Below are 16,924 nucleotides of genomic sequence, written 5' to 3'. Positions count from 1 at the left end.
CCAATCCAGACATGATGCAATACACCAATAAGAAATAAAAGTAAGTCTAGGATAAGAAACAGGATAATTTTGTCAGTGCCAATTTCTATGCCTGCTGTGTAGGTCATCGACGCCCACTGTGAAATCTCTTTGATCCAAAACCTCACCACTTATTACTGTACATTAGCTCAAATTGGATCAGAAAATCATGTATCCCAAAGAAAAGTTTGTCATAAGCAATAAAAAGGAAGCTAGACAGATTGCACCGATTTTCTCCTCCACCCTGCTATTTATATTGGCACTGACATTACAATATCAGTTATCATTAACCAATATTGCCACATATTCTGGACAGGGGAAGGAATTTAATAATCAACTATAGAAAAACCCATAATGGTTGACGACTATTCTAAATACTGTAGGGGGACGTGCACAACTCATACTTTATGGTTGTTACGGCCCGCTGTATTTACCCTCACATGTCAGTGGTTGATAAATTAGATTTATGTTGGCGGCTTATTGAAAGACAATGGTCCAGTAAATATGCAAAAGAAACGGGAAGAGACACCAACCACTATTGATTGTCCTCAAATTGGTTTCCAGACTCACAGTGAGAATAAAAGAGAGAGAGACGTGTGGTGATAACAGTATACCATAGAGGCAGTTGTCCACTGGCTACGAGACGGCTCTCTTGGGAAGCAATAATCCGATTTGTGGAGCTTTAATTTCACTCAGCAGGTTTGAAAAGGATCTGAGCCAAATTTGCCACAACAGAAACTTCTCTCTCACAAACACAGCTCTCTATAGACCTCCACAACATGTGCCTGGAGATACTAAATGCTGGAAGGCACATTCTAACTCAATTTCTCGCTTAAACAGCATATAATTAGAGACGGTTGTGCAAGACATTAAGAAACCAAGGTTTTTCAAAACAAAAACAAAAAAATCAATTATAAAAAATTAATATTATTAATTATTATTAAAAACTACTACTAATAATAGTAATAACAACAATAAATCTTTTTTTAAAAATTTTTTTAATGTATTTATATAAATTATAGTGAAAACGGTACAAGCTATGAACCAAACCATTAATCAATACTTAACAGAACCATTAAGTATCAAAGGGACTCTTTTCCATTTAATCCCATTCCATTTAATTCAATGCCATTCCATGCTATTTTATCCTTTTCTATTCTACTTCAAAGTTCTAATCCATATTCACTAAGGAGGGAAAGGTCATCTGCAGGGATCAGAAGACGCTGTAGCAGATAACATCAGCTGCTGACATCACGGGTCACTGAAGGTGACCCCTAAAAGTGACATCATCAGGAATAAAAGTGGCTAGAGATGCTACAAAAAAGTGACCTCAAGTATCAATTGGGCATCCTGGAGCCCTGAAACTGCTTAATAGCAATGCCTGTCAATTGTTTAAAATTAGCATTCATACTTCCACTCTCGATTTATCTGCACTTAAGACAGCAGGGGCGCGTGATCTTTCATGTACCGTTCAGGCACCCTGAGAATTGCACCTCTATTCTTTTACTAGCAAGGGCGGGGAAAGATGTGAAATGTTCTTCAGTGCCATTCACACAGTTAAGATGAGCCATCAGTTTCAAGATACAAAATCCAGCAGACATCACCATCTGGGCCTCTGATTCCTGATGCATGATAAAACTTGTTCTTAAAAGTCCCATATGTTAAAATGATAAATAAATGAAGTTAATTATGGTTTAAAGCTATTAATCATGTCACAGTTATCTCCTGGATGGTCTTTACCTATTGTTAGAGAAACTTATGAAGACAATAATGCATTACGTAATTGATATATATTATTTAAGGGCTATTTGAGACACTCACATGTTGACGTATGTGAACAACTTTAGATGACTGTTCACACCGTACACGTACACCAAAACACACACTAAAATGATGGGCAGGTGGTGTTTGAATGGAGATATCAGAATGACTGAGGGCTAATGTGCTGTGTATCTCAATGCCCAAAAAACATCAATTATTTAAACCTATGAATCATTAATCAGAGCAAAAACACCAGTATTGCTGTTGTTGGAGCCCAGGTTGAGGCATAGAGACGTGAAAACACTCCTAATGGAGACACTTCAGAGACAGACGATGTTCAAAATGCATGAATACTTCAGGCAGAGTTTTGGATAAATAAAATCACAGAACTCAAGATAATCATGCAATATAAACTTATGAAATATTAATACAATGGGCTGCTAAAGTCTCACACTACTACACTGAAAAGATGGGATTCAAGATCTAATTTAAACCATGGAATCAAACAAAGTTTAGGGTTTTTACATAAACGCATTGTAAAAATATGTAAAAATGTAATAAAGTCAATTTTCTACTTCACAATAAAAAAAAGAGACTATGAATATGGTCAATGCCCTAAAAATTGTCATTAATTCAGTTTATACAAAAAGGTATAGATAAGTACTTGTGGTGCATTGGGCTTTTGAACAGAGGTTTGAGAATTTAAAATTGCAAGGTCACCCTGAGTCTTGCAATCCAGCAACACTTGGACCAACTGACCTACACGGAAACGTCAAGCTAGCCAACTCTGACTTCAGATGTGTCCTATGGCCCCCTAATGGCCCCATAGTTGCAAACAGACCCCGAGCCCTGTTATATGTCATGATACAAGTCGGACAGACCGAATAAAACTCATCTGCATCACACAGCTGAGTCTCACTTTACGCTGTGGTTAGAATGACCTCCACAGACCATCCAACCCACACACACATTCAGACATAACCTACTCTCACAGACCGCCCCAGTAGTGGCCCTAGGGCAAGATAACCCACCAACACAAACACACACATGCTGCTGGAGACCTATTCCATCTCTGATGTTTTAACTCAATAGACCACTTCTCATAAAACGCATTATGGGGCTTCCCTGGTGCCCCCTCCGGCTTCCACTCTCAGGTGGTCGAATTGGAAACAGCACTGGAGGGCCCCTTTACAGCCAAACAGCATCTGCGCCAAACGTGAGATGCCTTCCATTAAGAACTGAAATAAACTGCGCGCCATGGCCGAGATAGCTACGGTTTCATTTCAACAGCGGGGCTATGGTAAACTAATGCCCTTCTGTGTCTGCTTCTATCTTTTTCTCTCTAGCCATCTCTTTAAACTTATCTCTGTCTCCCTCTCCTGATTAGTTGATCGTCCGGTTGGTGTCAGGTTGCTCGTGGCCAGCTGTCTGCTGTTGCTTCACGTTTGCCCTACATTTACTGTCTTAAATGAACCACTTCACACTTCCTTAGAGTGACTCTGTGTCTGAGTGAATCTCTCGAAAAATATGTTCAGGTCATACAGTATTTCACCCTAAAAGAAAAGAAAAGAAAAAATAAGAACAAAATGTAACAATTATTTTATTATTATTATTACAATTACTTTATATTAAATTATTTAATACCTAAATATTTTTTAACAATTATATATTATTATTATGATTATTGTTATTATTATTATTATTATTACAAATGATAAAAATTCATAAAGAAAATTAGGCCTATTTTTTATTTTTTTGTGCTATTTTAAAGATTTTTTGCACTGTGTTATTATTAAATGACAACTGCATATATGTTCTCAATTAAGTCTTTTTACTGTAACTCATATGAATATTTTACTTGTAAATTTTTGTCATTCACATTTCTTAATAATTTGCGATTACAACTGGGGCAGGAATCACTTTTGTATTTGTATGTGTGTACTTGCCTATTGTTATTATTATTAATTATTCATTCATTTTTTTTCTGTATATTAGAAAATGTATATAAAATTACTATTAATATCAAAAATTTATATTAGGGATAGGGTTTATCTATAGTTATTTTAAGTTGTATAAATATAAGTACCTTAAATATAAATTCTATGGTCTTTAATTCTAAAAAAAAGTCTATGGCTTTTGTATTTGTATGTGTGTACTTGCCTATTGTTATTATTATTAATTATTCATTCATTTTTTTTCTGTATATTAGAAAATGTATATAAAATTACTATTAATATCAAAAATTTATATTAGGGATAAGGTTTATCTATAGTTATTTTAAGTTGTATAAATATAAGTACCTTAAATATAAATTCTATGGTCTTTAATTCTAAAAAAAAGTCTATGGTATATCTTCATATAGCAAACATATGTCTGCACCAGCTGTTCCTCCATAATGCCAGAGCTTACGTTGATTACTGTTGTGCATGATAGATCAAATGATGGACTGAAGCTACCTCTCAAGTAAACAAACATAACAGTGTTTCTGTCTCTTTCCTCATCGTCCTCTCTCTTTTTCTTGGGCCTGTGTGTTCAGCACAGTGAATCAGATCTTTATCAGAGGTGTGGTTATGAGCCAACACACTCTGCATTTAAGCAACCTAATCTAAGCTGATCCAACAGAGAGAGCTGGAGGCTCGGGGTCAGATTTGTCACACTCCAGCAGACCCCTCTCTGGGTTTAAAGGACAAATTCAGAGATTCACATGCACTTCTGTCTGGTTAGGTGCTTCCAGCTGGTTGTGATTTCCTCTTCTTCCTCGGTGGCCAGGCGGTGCTCCACGTCTGTTCCTGCGATAAGACGCCACTTCCATTGTCTCTTCCTTCCTCCCTGGACACTGTTTTATCCACAACTCAGCCGTATAAGCTCAAACACATAAGCTTCCCCTAAAAGCTCAACTTTATCACATTGAGGATTTACATACAAAAGAGGCCTTTATGTTGAAGTTAAGCAGAAGGTGACAATATGCACAGTCAACAGGGGCTTGAAGTGGCATGTGGCGTCTCTCCTGAGAGAAAGTAAAACAGCAGGAGGTACATTAAGTGGGATGTGGTGGATTTTAAGGGCTACAGAAGCTGTAGTGCTCACTAAATTCATTTGAAAGTCTCTCTCTGGGACGGGCCAGCTAGCAGGGGTCTAATCAATACTCTACATAACAGTCCTGATAGGGATAGGAACAATGGCTTTGGATCCTGTGGATCTGGCTAAAACAGATCTATAGGACCAATCCAAACAAATCCAAACACAGAGACACAACTCCATACTACCAGGCGGCCCATTGCTGCAGTAAATAGGCCAATAAAACTTTTACTAGCCTTGTTCCCCAAGGGTGATGTAGCATCTTAAAGATACAATGACCTATCTGACACATTTGTGACCCAATTTTACCGCCATCATGGACCACAGTAATGGCTGAGGAGCATGTAACATGGTTGTGGTGAGCACTCCTTCATATAATATGGTCAATACAAAGCTGGTTTTGAGCCTTCATGCAACCATTTGGTTGTACACTTTTTACCTCATTAATCTAATAAAATATGTTGAAGTGCATCCCATTAGCACAAAAGTTTCCTATTGAAGACATTATTCAGAATTAAAATAACTGTTGTGGAAAATCCTCCATGATCAAAAATATTAGAAGAACACAAAATAATCTACATATAGTGCAGGTGAATGAAAAACTAGACCAGCACATGCAAACGTTTCATATGCTGAAATATTTTCAATTCACTTGCACTGTGCACTTTTTTTGCACTATGTAGTTCATATAATAAAATATATTTTTGCTAGACCGTCTCTGGATTCAATTTAGTGTGTGGCCAGCAATCTGTGTTTGCACTGATTTTAAAATTTTCTTTATTTTTGATTTCTTTCTTTCTTTCTTTTTATTTATTTATTATTTTGGTTATATACATACATATAAAGGAACTGGCCACACAGCTGTGACATTGAATGAAGCTTGACCCGAGGTCAGGAAGACGTTTGAGCTCATGGCCCTCTTCAATATGCTAATAGTATAGTGTGGTATACTATCAGCTTACAGGCCCATATCCACAGCCTCGCTGAATGCACACACACACAAACAAACACACACACACACACTTAACCTCAGGGAGAGCACACAAAATCATTCAATAAAACCAGACAGTTCTGCAGAGAAAGACCCTATTGAAATGTTTTTATGCCGCAAACAATGGCAGCTAAAGGAAAGAGCCGAGCAGCAAAAGCGAATGTGGCCTTGAGGAATTATTTCTCATTTACAGATAACCACATAAAAGAACCAAACTCAAAATCTCAAAAGAGTTTGAAAAATAAAATAAACAATCATAGTAAAAATGCAGGATTGGAAAAAGAAGTGCTCAACATTTTAAAGTTACGGAAATATGCTAATGCTTAACATTAAAAATTACAGCCTCCTCTTTCGGATATTAAATGTTACAACTCAATATATTTTGAGAATCTGCCATGTCTTCTCATCACTTTACAACAGAGTTTCACGGATACTGCGCTGCATGGGAAAAGTCTCTGGATTCAATTTAGTGTGTGGCCAGCAATCTGTGTTTGCACTGATTTTAAAATTTTCTTTATTTTTGATTTCTTTCTTTCTTTCTTTTTATTTATTTATTATTTTGGTGCTATACACCTGAAGCGATTTGATTTTTACTCATCTGAAGCGCAACAATCTACTCTAAACCATAAGAACACAAAAATTGAAATTATTTACACGAAAAAAACTGCATCATAATAACTCTAAAGATCCCTACTGAAGAGAAAAGATTATTCTGAATTTAAACAGGTATTGTAAAACTGTCTGTGATTAAAAGTACATATAAAATATATTACATATACATAAAATTGTATACATTTATTACACACTAATTTTATAATGTATTATATATTTTATTTTATAAAAACAAAATCTATGAATTATATTATAGGATGAATATATTGATAGTGGGATTCAAATCTACATATACTGCATATATATATAAGTAAAAATGCAGGATTGGAAAAAGAAGTGCTCAACATTTTAAAGTTACGGAAATATGCTAATGCTTAACATTAAAAATTACAGCCTCCTCTTTCGGATATTAAATGTTACAACTCAATATATTTTGAGAATCTGCCATGTCTTCTCATCACTTTACAACAGAGTTTCACGGATACTGCGCTGCATGGGAAAAGTGCGACTCGTCACATTTTATTGGAAAAGCAACAAACGCACTATAAAACAAAACAACTTTATTACCAGTCTGAGAGCCTTCAACCCGAACGAATGTGAAGTTTCACTAAGAACCTTGTAAAATAAACAGCAGCGGCAATATTTAAAGAACACCGCATAAGCAGTGGCCTAACTAGCAAGCCCATCTCCAAGGCTGAACATCGATTTTTGAGTAGGGCCGAGCAAAGATGCATGCATGGAAATTCACTTGATGGAGTGCTGGCTGTTATGATTTTTCTTTCTCTCTCTCTCTTCAAAATTGTTCCCCCATCCTTGTTGCGGTTGTCATAGCAACCCTGCTGTATGACGGAGTTGGTGACAGAGAGGTGGAGAGGTGAGATTTATTTCAGAAATGGGTTGCAGAGCCGCAACAGTGCTCCTCGCGTTCCTTGCACAAAGCGTGAATGCGTTTATTTAAAACAGGCCTGACAGATGACAGATGACATATGCCTATATGTGGCCACGTCTTCACACATCATGGATGGACGGAACGCTTGATGAACGGAGCAGCTTTTATCCTTCTGAAAGTGCGTATAGAGGTTGACTGATCCAGGGATAGCAGAATAAAGGCTGTAAGTGACAGTTGTTTTATCTCTGAGGTGCTGATTGCTCCTCGCTTTATTGTCATTGAGACAGATTTCATTGTGCACGTGCCATCAGCAACAGTCCACTTAATAAGAAGTGTACTGTGCATCTGCACTTGTTGTTATTGCGCATCTAATACATCACAGACACAGAGGAATAGTTCACCTACAAAAGAACATTTTATCATGTTGATCCAATAATGAATGAACCCAAATAACATTTGAAAATAAATAAATAAATGTATATATATATATATATATATAAGTCCACTTCTCCCCAAATAATTCACAACATGAAAAAAATACACTATATTTCTTCTGTCAGTCAAAAAACAAAAAAAAATGCTGTCATGTTGTCAGGTCCAAATAATTATCAGCCCCGTTTGGCCCTCATTACCAGGTCAACACAGAATCTGCACATGCAAAGCTCACTGTAATTTCACTATTTCTACATATCACAATTTCTACCCCTCAAACCTTGCATTTATTAAGATTTCAGGCAATCTGATAATGCTTTCAGGTATTAATGAAAGCATAGTATGTTCAGCTGAACACGTTTAAATCCATTTAGCAGAATTCTGCAGATTTCCCCCCAAAACCAGTGCGAACTATGTCCACGGTAGACAGATTCAGTGTGGGTTTGCTCATTACGGCTCTCTCTCTTACAGCATGGTCTTGCTCAGCTCCAGTTCAGGAGGACGACTGGCTTAGTTAGCAAAATGTAAAGCAAAAACTGAATTTCCATAGCTCTGTGGAATTCCAGTCTTTATGAAGGAGAGGGTGGATGGTCCAAACCACATAAAACTGGGGATCACGTCCTCCTGTGATTTTACTAGCAATGAGAGCAACAGTGTGAATAATTGATGCAAAGCTTTTTTTAAAAAGAAAAGCATTATGGGACAGGAAGAAGAATGGGTACTGGATAAGAAAAAGACTGGATAAGAAAGCCACATGAAGGCTTTGTGACTACAAAAGAATTAAAAAAAAAAAAAAAACGCCGTTATATGAGAAAGAATATATATATATATATATATATATACACACACACAGTGGGTATAGAAAAGAATCCCTAGAGAAAAGCTCTACTTTACAAACAACACTTTATAATTTAAAATAAATACATTTCTTTTTCATAATAATATAACATTTAAATTGTATTTATTATATTATTAGCCAAACAATCTGAATGAAAACCCTACTTTCTCAAAGATAATTTTATAACATAACATAAATAAAGAAAATAATTAAATAAATACATAAATAAGTTAATTAAAATGTTATATTATATTAAAATATATTATTACATTATTAGCAATTTGAATGAGAACCCTCCTTTCTCAAACATACTTTTATAAGGTAGGTAGGTAGATAAATAAATAAAAATAAATAATAGATAAATAAGTATATAATATTTTTTAAAAGTTATCATTATTAATTATTATTTGCTTAATTTGAATGAGACCTGTACTTTCTCAAACATCATTTTATAATGTAACAAATAAATAAGTACATTTCATATTATTAGAAAGGTATTTTATTAAATTATTAGCATAATTTGGGTGACAACTTTAACTTCACAAACATCACCATTTTAGAATAGAATAGAATAGAATAGAATAGAATAGAATAGAATAGCTAAACCTGATATAAAGTCACTGGGCTAAAGCAAATCCCATGTAATTCTTGCTTCATCTGTCCACTGTGCCCCAAATTTCTTGTTCACTTCACTGAGACTTATAATTGGGTAACAAAAGAAACCTCTTGTTAAAAACTCAGGGAAAGTTATCAAAAAGGGTCACAATATCTATATCATCAAGTTATGAAATGACCTGAAATGGTCTGACGAGCTCTTCATAATCATTTTATTCTTATTAGGGCTGCACGATAAATCGCATGCGATATTTAACGCGCATCTTGTCAGAAAGCCGGTTCTGTAATCAGCGGTAAATCTCCATCACGTGCGTGCTTTCACATTGAGCAGCATTAACTACACAGAGCCGTTGTTCACTGACGAGCAGCGCAAAAAATCGCGCGAATATGAACGTGGTTTTGCGCTGCTCGTCTGTGAACAACGGCTCTGTTTAGTTATTCCTGCTAAATGTGAAAGCCCGCAGGTGATGGAGATTTACCACTGATTACAGAAGCGGCTTTACTGATAAGATGCGCGTTAAATATCGCATGCGATTTATCGTGCAGCCCTAATTCTTATGTAGCTATCTTTTTGACCATCATAATGAAGTCTGGTCCACTTTGCAGTCAAGAATTTCCTAATTAGACAGGAAGGAGGTCTCTGATGCTCTTTGTAGCACTTCCATGCAGACATGACCTCTAACATGACTTGATTTTATTAAAAGTGTAGGAAAAGCTTGCTTAATAGCTTAAATAACACTTTCATTTCTTCCACTATTGGCTGCCTCTGAATCACTTATGACCCATGGAGTTCATGTTTAACCATGCACAAACCAACTATTCATTCACTGTATTCAAGGCTCTTACTGTAAAGACCATCAGAAGAGTTACAGATGGCAAGCAATCACCCAGGTGGACAATGAGGCATGCAACCTCACAAAAGCTGTCACCGTAAGAGCAGGTCGACTTCGTGTTATCACATGGCTCAGTGCAGACACATATCACAGCGCTGTACTTCAGCACATTTTTTATCTATAGAACTGGGCTCACTCATGCACAGCGTACTGCAAACCATTCAGCAACAGAGAGAGTACATGCAGTGAATGGCACCTTCAAATACCTTCAGAGAATATCAGTCTGGTTTAGTAATACATATACTTCTTTAAATGCTGCCATTTAGTTTTCACCAACATATTTCCAGAAAGACAATAATAATTGACTGTACCAATGTAGTACAATAAGGTTCATTTTACCCAGTCCAGTGCCTTATGAGAGCATTATAACCCTTCCTGTTCTTTGTGTCTAATTAAAACCTGATTTATAACAGAGCTGGAGACCTCACAGACCATAAGTCCCAGGGTCAGAGGCGGTCAGTGAGACGCCCATCATCCAGGAAGTGACTACCTCACTGATCTGGGAATGACACATGTAATAGAACAAAGAATTGTGGGATCAGGTGCATCGGCCTGGACTGTACATGGGATTTTTTTCACTTGCAGCCCACCCCCTCAATTTGGTCCCAGGACAGTCATTTGCTCATTGGCCTGTTACGTCCAATAGCAGCTGCAGTAATTGGCTATTTCAAAGCCGTGAAGGTTGAGCTAGCAAGGGGAGAAAGGCCAAACAAGCCAGCTGTCAGTAACAAACACAGCCCTCATTTATCAATTACCAGCACCAACACGTGAGTGACACAATCGTGGTCTTGATGTTTGTCAGCTGAAACGTCACCTAAGAAAATCTTTAAACATATTTTTTTTTCTGTGTATAAAATGCTAACAAACTTACATTTTAAAAATACTTAAAAAAAAAAAAACATAAATCCCTGTTTTTCTCTCATATGATAATTCAGACTTTACTTGGGAATATTTTTTTCTTCAATTTAAAACATTAAAATTTAAATGACAATTTTATTTTATTTTTTTAAATGTATTTTATATTTTGAAAAGTGAAGAAATAAAACAATGGACAATTCAAAACACTGTAATTTAAATAAATTCTATTCCTTAATTTCTGGCCTGGTTTTTACTTGGCTTTACTTCTTGTTACCTGGCTTTACTTCTTGTCTGCTTGAGCAGTTTGTCCCAGCTAACTGCTTCAACACAGCAAAAGCTGTTGTGCATGATAAAACATCCTTGATTTCCAAAAGGCACTGGGCTTTTAAATTAAAATTTTAGCCTTGGTGATAATGCCTCCATTTGTGTGCATCTGTGTGTGTGTGTGCATGTCTGGGTGTCTGTTGTTTAGGACACTAAAACTGTAGTTTTGCTGCTGGTCAGATGATCAAAATATCAAAATTTTATGACTACTCCCAACGACTTCCAATACCTAATTACTAGGAGATGGAGGGAAAATACCATCTCAAATAGTCCCCTAATTAAAATATTAGACTCAGGAATTAGGGTCTCCAGTGATGCCAAACAGATATATAGCTGCTTTAATATGTAAGATTGTGATTACGGCAGATGATAGTGCCCTGCTTTATTCTTTCTCTCATTAAAGATTATAATTGCCCCTCACATCAAATAAAATCAGACAGGGCAGTATCAGGGTATAAGCATGTTTGATATTGTTACTTTTCTGGTGTAATTTTAACTGGACACATTTGTTAACAACATAGCAGCATCCATTACGGAAGCCTGGGTGAATTACGGCGGTCCGAATTGCAGTGGCAAAATAAATTTCAATTACTGTCTCCATTATCTAAAATTGGACTTCTCTGAACACATGTATACACCCACCCGAGCGCACACAAAAACCACCAAATGAACTAAAAAATCCAAATGACTGAAAGGTCACCCAGAAGCTCTGAATCATGACTTTAATGTGGTCAACAAAGTTGGTTGAAATCAAACGAATTGCATAAAGCATTAGCATCTTGCAATTCTTTGAAGAACAGCAAGTGTCTTTGGACCGCTGTCTGTGTTGTGTTTGATTGTGAAGACTGCTGGTTTTTCTGCAATTTAGGGTTGCTTCCCAACAAGCTCTGTCCACTGATTATCTGCTGGAAAAGGACTGTATCTCGGATAAATCAATTGGGAAAAATACAGACTAGCACCAAAACTGCCAAAGTATATACTAGTGGGTCCACAATTAATATAACAGGTTTCGTTTTTAACAAAAAGCCCATTAGACCATTCTTGTAGAGTAAAATAACTCATTAGAGGAATAATTGAGCAGTGATTCTGTCATCATTCCAAACCTGTATGACTTTTATTGACTGAAAATTCACCCAAAATCTACTTGGAATGTTGAAGAGTTCACAAGAGAAGAAGCAATGCCAGATTTGTGAACAAATCATTTTTCTAAATCAGTTCTTTTCAAAGAACTCGGGCACTTTTATAGCCTTATAAGGAAAAAAAAAAAAAGCGTATTCTGATCTGACAGTTCAAATAAAAGGATAGATGGATGCAGGGATGGGCAGTATTTATGATACATGTATTTCAAATACGTATTTCAAATACAAAATAGTATTTTGTCATTTGTATTTGATAGGGTTGATGAAAATGGCTTCGTATTTTGTATCAAAATACTTTAGTGTTTTGTATTTTTGTAGTTTTAAAATACTGTAAAATACTTTGTAAGAAGTCTACATGATGACATCATAAAAATGCGGCCTCTGATGGGTGCTACTCAATAGGCTAGTTTGCCCAGACTTGTTGAGATCAGAACAGAAAATTGATGCATATGGAAGAAGTTGGTCAAGGTAAGAAACGTGCAGGCTGCCAGCTTTCCATAATTTTTTTTGCATAAATTGCTATAATTTTTAACAGTTCATGTTAAGTTTGTGTTCGTTTTAGTAGCCTAGGCTAAATAGTTTACCAATTTACATAATGTTCTTGAAAACTATTATACCGAGCAGTAGCCCCACAATTAACGTTAGCTTGCTACTTTCAGCCTATGTTAAGTTCGTCGGTTGTACACGAAAAAAATTATAATACAGCATTTCATTGTACAACATTACATTTTAATGCCACTATATTGGTGTAATGGTCTTAACTCGCGTGGAGCAGCAAAATACAGTAGTTTATTTTGATACATGGTGTGGCTGCTGTATTTTGTAGCTTATTTTGATACATTTAAAATGAAGGTATTTGGTATTTTATTTTAAAATACATTTTGATGTATCTTTGCCCAACCCTGGATGGATGCATGGATAGACAGACACACTACCGGTGGATGAGCGGATAGATAGATAGATAGATAGACTATGGATGGATGGATGGATGGATGGACAGAGACTACAGATGGATGGATGGATGGATGGATGGATGGATGAATGGGTGTTGGATGGATAGATAGATAGATACACTATGGATGGATGGACAGACAGACTATGGATGGATGATGGATAGATAGGTACACTGAATGGATGGTAGGATGGATGGATGGATGGATGAATAGATACAGGATGGATGGACAGAGACTACGGATGGATGGATGGATGGATGGATGGATAGATAGATGGATGAATGGGTGTTGGATGGATAGATACATAGATACACTATGGATACTATGGATGAATGGATGGATGGATGGACAGACAGACTATGGATGGATGATGGATAGATAGGTACACTGAATGGATGGATGGATGGATAGATAGATAGATAGACTATGGATGGATGGATGGACGGACAGACTATGGATGGATGGATGGATAGATAGGTACACTATGGATGGATGGATGGATGATAGATAGATAGGTACACTATGGATGGATGGGTGGATGGATGGATGGATGGATAGATAGATAGATAGATAGATAGATACACTATGGATGAATGGATGGATGGATGGATAGATAGATATATGATGGATGGATGGATGGATGGATGGATGGATAGATAGGTACACTATGGATGGATGGATGGATGATAGATAGATAGGTACACTATGGATGGATGGGTGGATGGATGGATGGATGGATAGATAGATAGATAGATAGATAGATACACTATGGATGAATGGATGGATGGATGGACAGACAGACTATGGATGGATGATGGATAGATAGGTACACTGAATAGATGGTAGGATGGATGGATGGATGGATACACTATGGATGGATGGACAAACAGATTATGGATGGATGCATGGATAGATAGGTACACTATGGATGGCTGAATGGATGGATGGATGGATGGATGGATAGATAGATATATGATGGATGGATGGATGGATGGATGGATGGATGGATAGATAGGTACACTATGGATGGATGGATGGATGGATGGATAGATAGATAGATAGGTACACTATGGATGGATGGATGGATGGATAGCTAAATGAATGGATGGATGCGTGGATAAATAGTTAGGATTCCAAACTACATATTGATGTGGCTTGGATTAGGTTTGCAAACGGTTTATATGTGGTTTTATACCGATAATCCTACAAAAAAAGAAAGAAAAAGAAACTAAATTAAGTAAATTAATTAATAAAAAAAAAAAATTCTGAACGAAGAGTCCAGAATCCTTCTCGTCAGAGAAAAACATCTTGCTGTGGCTTCTCAAAGGTGGGCAGACATGATTTCAGCTACACTAATGGCTCTTGAGTATTTTTGCTCTGGCGGTAATTGCAGGTGTGTGCTCATATTTACACAGGAAGGCTCAGTCATGAACCAGCGGGCGTAATTGTCCTGGTAACCAAAAGACCATCTCTTCTCTGCCTCAAAATTGATCTGGTGTCTTATTTTTCAGGAGGAATGGAAAAGACAATTATGTAGACCAAACACAGATGCTTTTCTCTTTCACTATAATTATTTTGTCTTGATAAGGGAACACACAGTAAACTCACAATATATAAATAAGCTAGATGTGCACAATATGACCCTTACGCAAATTGCCATGCTTGTACTACAAAAAAAAAAAAGTTAAGCCATGGTAACCACAAATTAACCATGGTTTTGCTGCACTAATCATAGTTTAACCATGGTATTTGTAGTAAAACTGTGGTTATATAAATGGTAATCAATACAACAAAAAACATGGTTACTACACTTTTACTATAATAAAACCAAGGTTAATTTTTGTAAGGGGAACCCAAGTGTCCAGCAACAATTGATGTTAGACTGAAAGCCATTGTTTTTCAATACAACACCTCCAAGATGGTTAGTCTGACAGCTAGTCTTCATTAAAAAGCTGTCTGGATTGCCTCCTGAGAACACGCAAGAAACTTTAACGGAGCATCTCCTCAATGAAACGGTACAGCTTTAATCACACAAACATTAACTATTAGAGTTAAAGGCAGGCAGATGAGAAATCCATTCACATGCGTGAAACACAGAGACTGAACCAAGTCCAGTAACATAAAAAGGGAAGGAAACTGCTGCTAATGTTATCGGATAATTAGCACAGTTAGCATTAATAACAATAACTAGGGTTAAATACCAATTCATATATTTATGCAGTAAAAGTATGTTTTTGGGACATTTCCATTACATCTATTTACGTCGGTAGATTTTAATCACAATGTATATCTTTAAAGTGTTCTCAAAATGAGTTTTTTCTCATGCACCGAGTTAGAAATCTCCACTTCAGTAGCACTTACACCAAGCTTTACAAGTTTATTCCTATCTATATTTTGAAGGTTTTTACAGAAGGGCTTGTTAATATATCATTCACCTCATTTATATAACACTTCATAAACATGTGAAACATAGTGAAAACATAGTGAAAACTTAAATCATCATTTTCTTATTTAAAGAGTGATAAAACAATATCATATCCTATACTAAACTTTAACTCTAATAGTCAATATGAAACAACAACCTTGAACCTGGCTTTATCCAATCTGCAGATTTCTGTGTAACATATATAATTAGATAAGGCCTTAATTTACTGGCTTGAACTTTTAAGGCATTTATGAGTTGTAGACAAACTTACTAAGATTAGCTGGAATTGGTTTACTGCATAAACAGCCATAAAACAAAACAAAACACACTGAAACTATGAAAGGTAATATGACCTTTTCATTCCTCCAGAGATATTTACTCTAATGGAGTGTTATGTTGCCTAAGCCAGAGATATCTGGTTTCATTAAACACACCGAGGCACTCAGCAATATAATTTTCATACAAAGCAAACACAATTTCGCTAAGAAAGTGAAGTGTTTACACTGATTTAAGTCTGACTTATGTGAGCAATTCTAATGAGACTGAGTTACTGAGGAAAAACTCATGAGTCATCTTAAAAGGGTATTTTAACCTTGTCATGGTTGGGGGGGGTTCGGGATACCGAGGGTGGGATAGACCAGATGTTCGTCAGATCCAGCTTCACCCCTAAATCCCAACAGGCTTTTCCTGGGTCACTCCTGGGTCAAAGGTCATTGGATAATCCACACACAAAATCTGCATATAATCAAGGGTATGTGTGTCACAATACACACAGGAGGAACGAGGAGACGCTGGAGAATACTTTACCAAGACTTTATTTTCAGGAACCAAGGGAGACGAACACAGGAAGACCTTTAACATCAGGATCCTCGGGAGGCCATGGCGGATCCGGGGACTCGGGAGGCCATGGCGGAGCAGGGGGCTCGGGAGGCCATGGCGGATCTGGAGACTCCGGAGGCCAAGGCGGAGCAGGGGACTCGGGAGGCAAAGGCGGAGCTCGTAGTTCAGGGTGCCATGGCGGATCTGGGGACTCGGGAGGCCATGGCGGATCTGGGGACTCGGGAGGCCATGGCGGAGCAGGGGACTCGGGAGGCCATG

Source organism: Sinocyclocheilus rhinocerous, unplaced genomic scaffold, assembly GCF_001515625.1.
Source record: "Sinocyclocheilus rhinocerous isolate Xijiao unplaced genomic scaffold, SAMN03320098_v1.1 scaffold1164, whole genome shotgun sequence".
NCBI lineage: Eukaryota > Metazoa > Chordata > Actinopteri > Cypriniformes > Cyprinidae > Sinocyclocheilus > Sinocyclocheilus rhinocerous.
Note: the sequence above shows the minus strand (reverse complement) of the source record.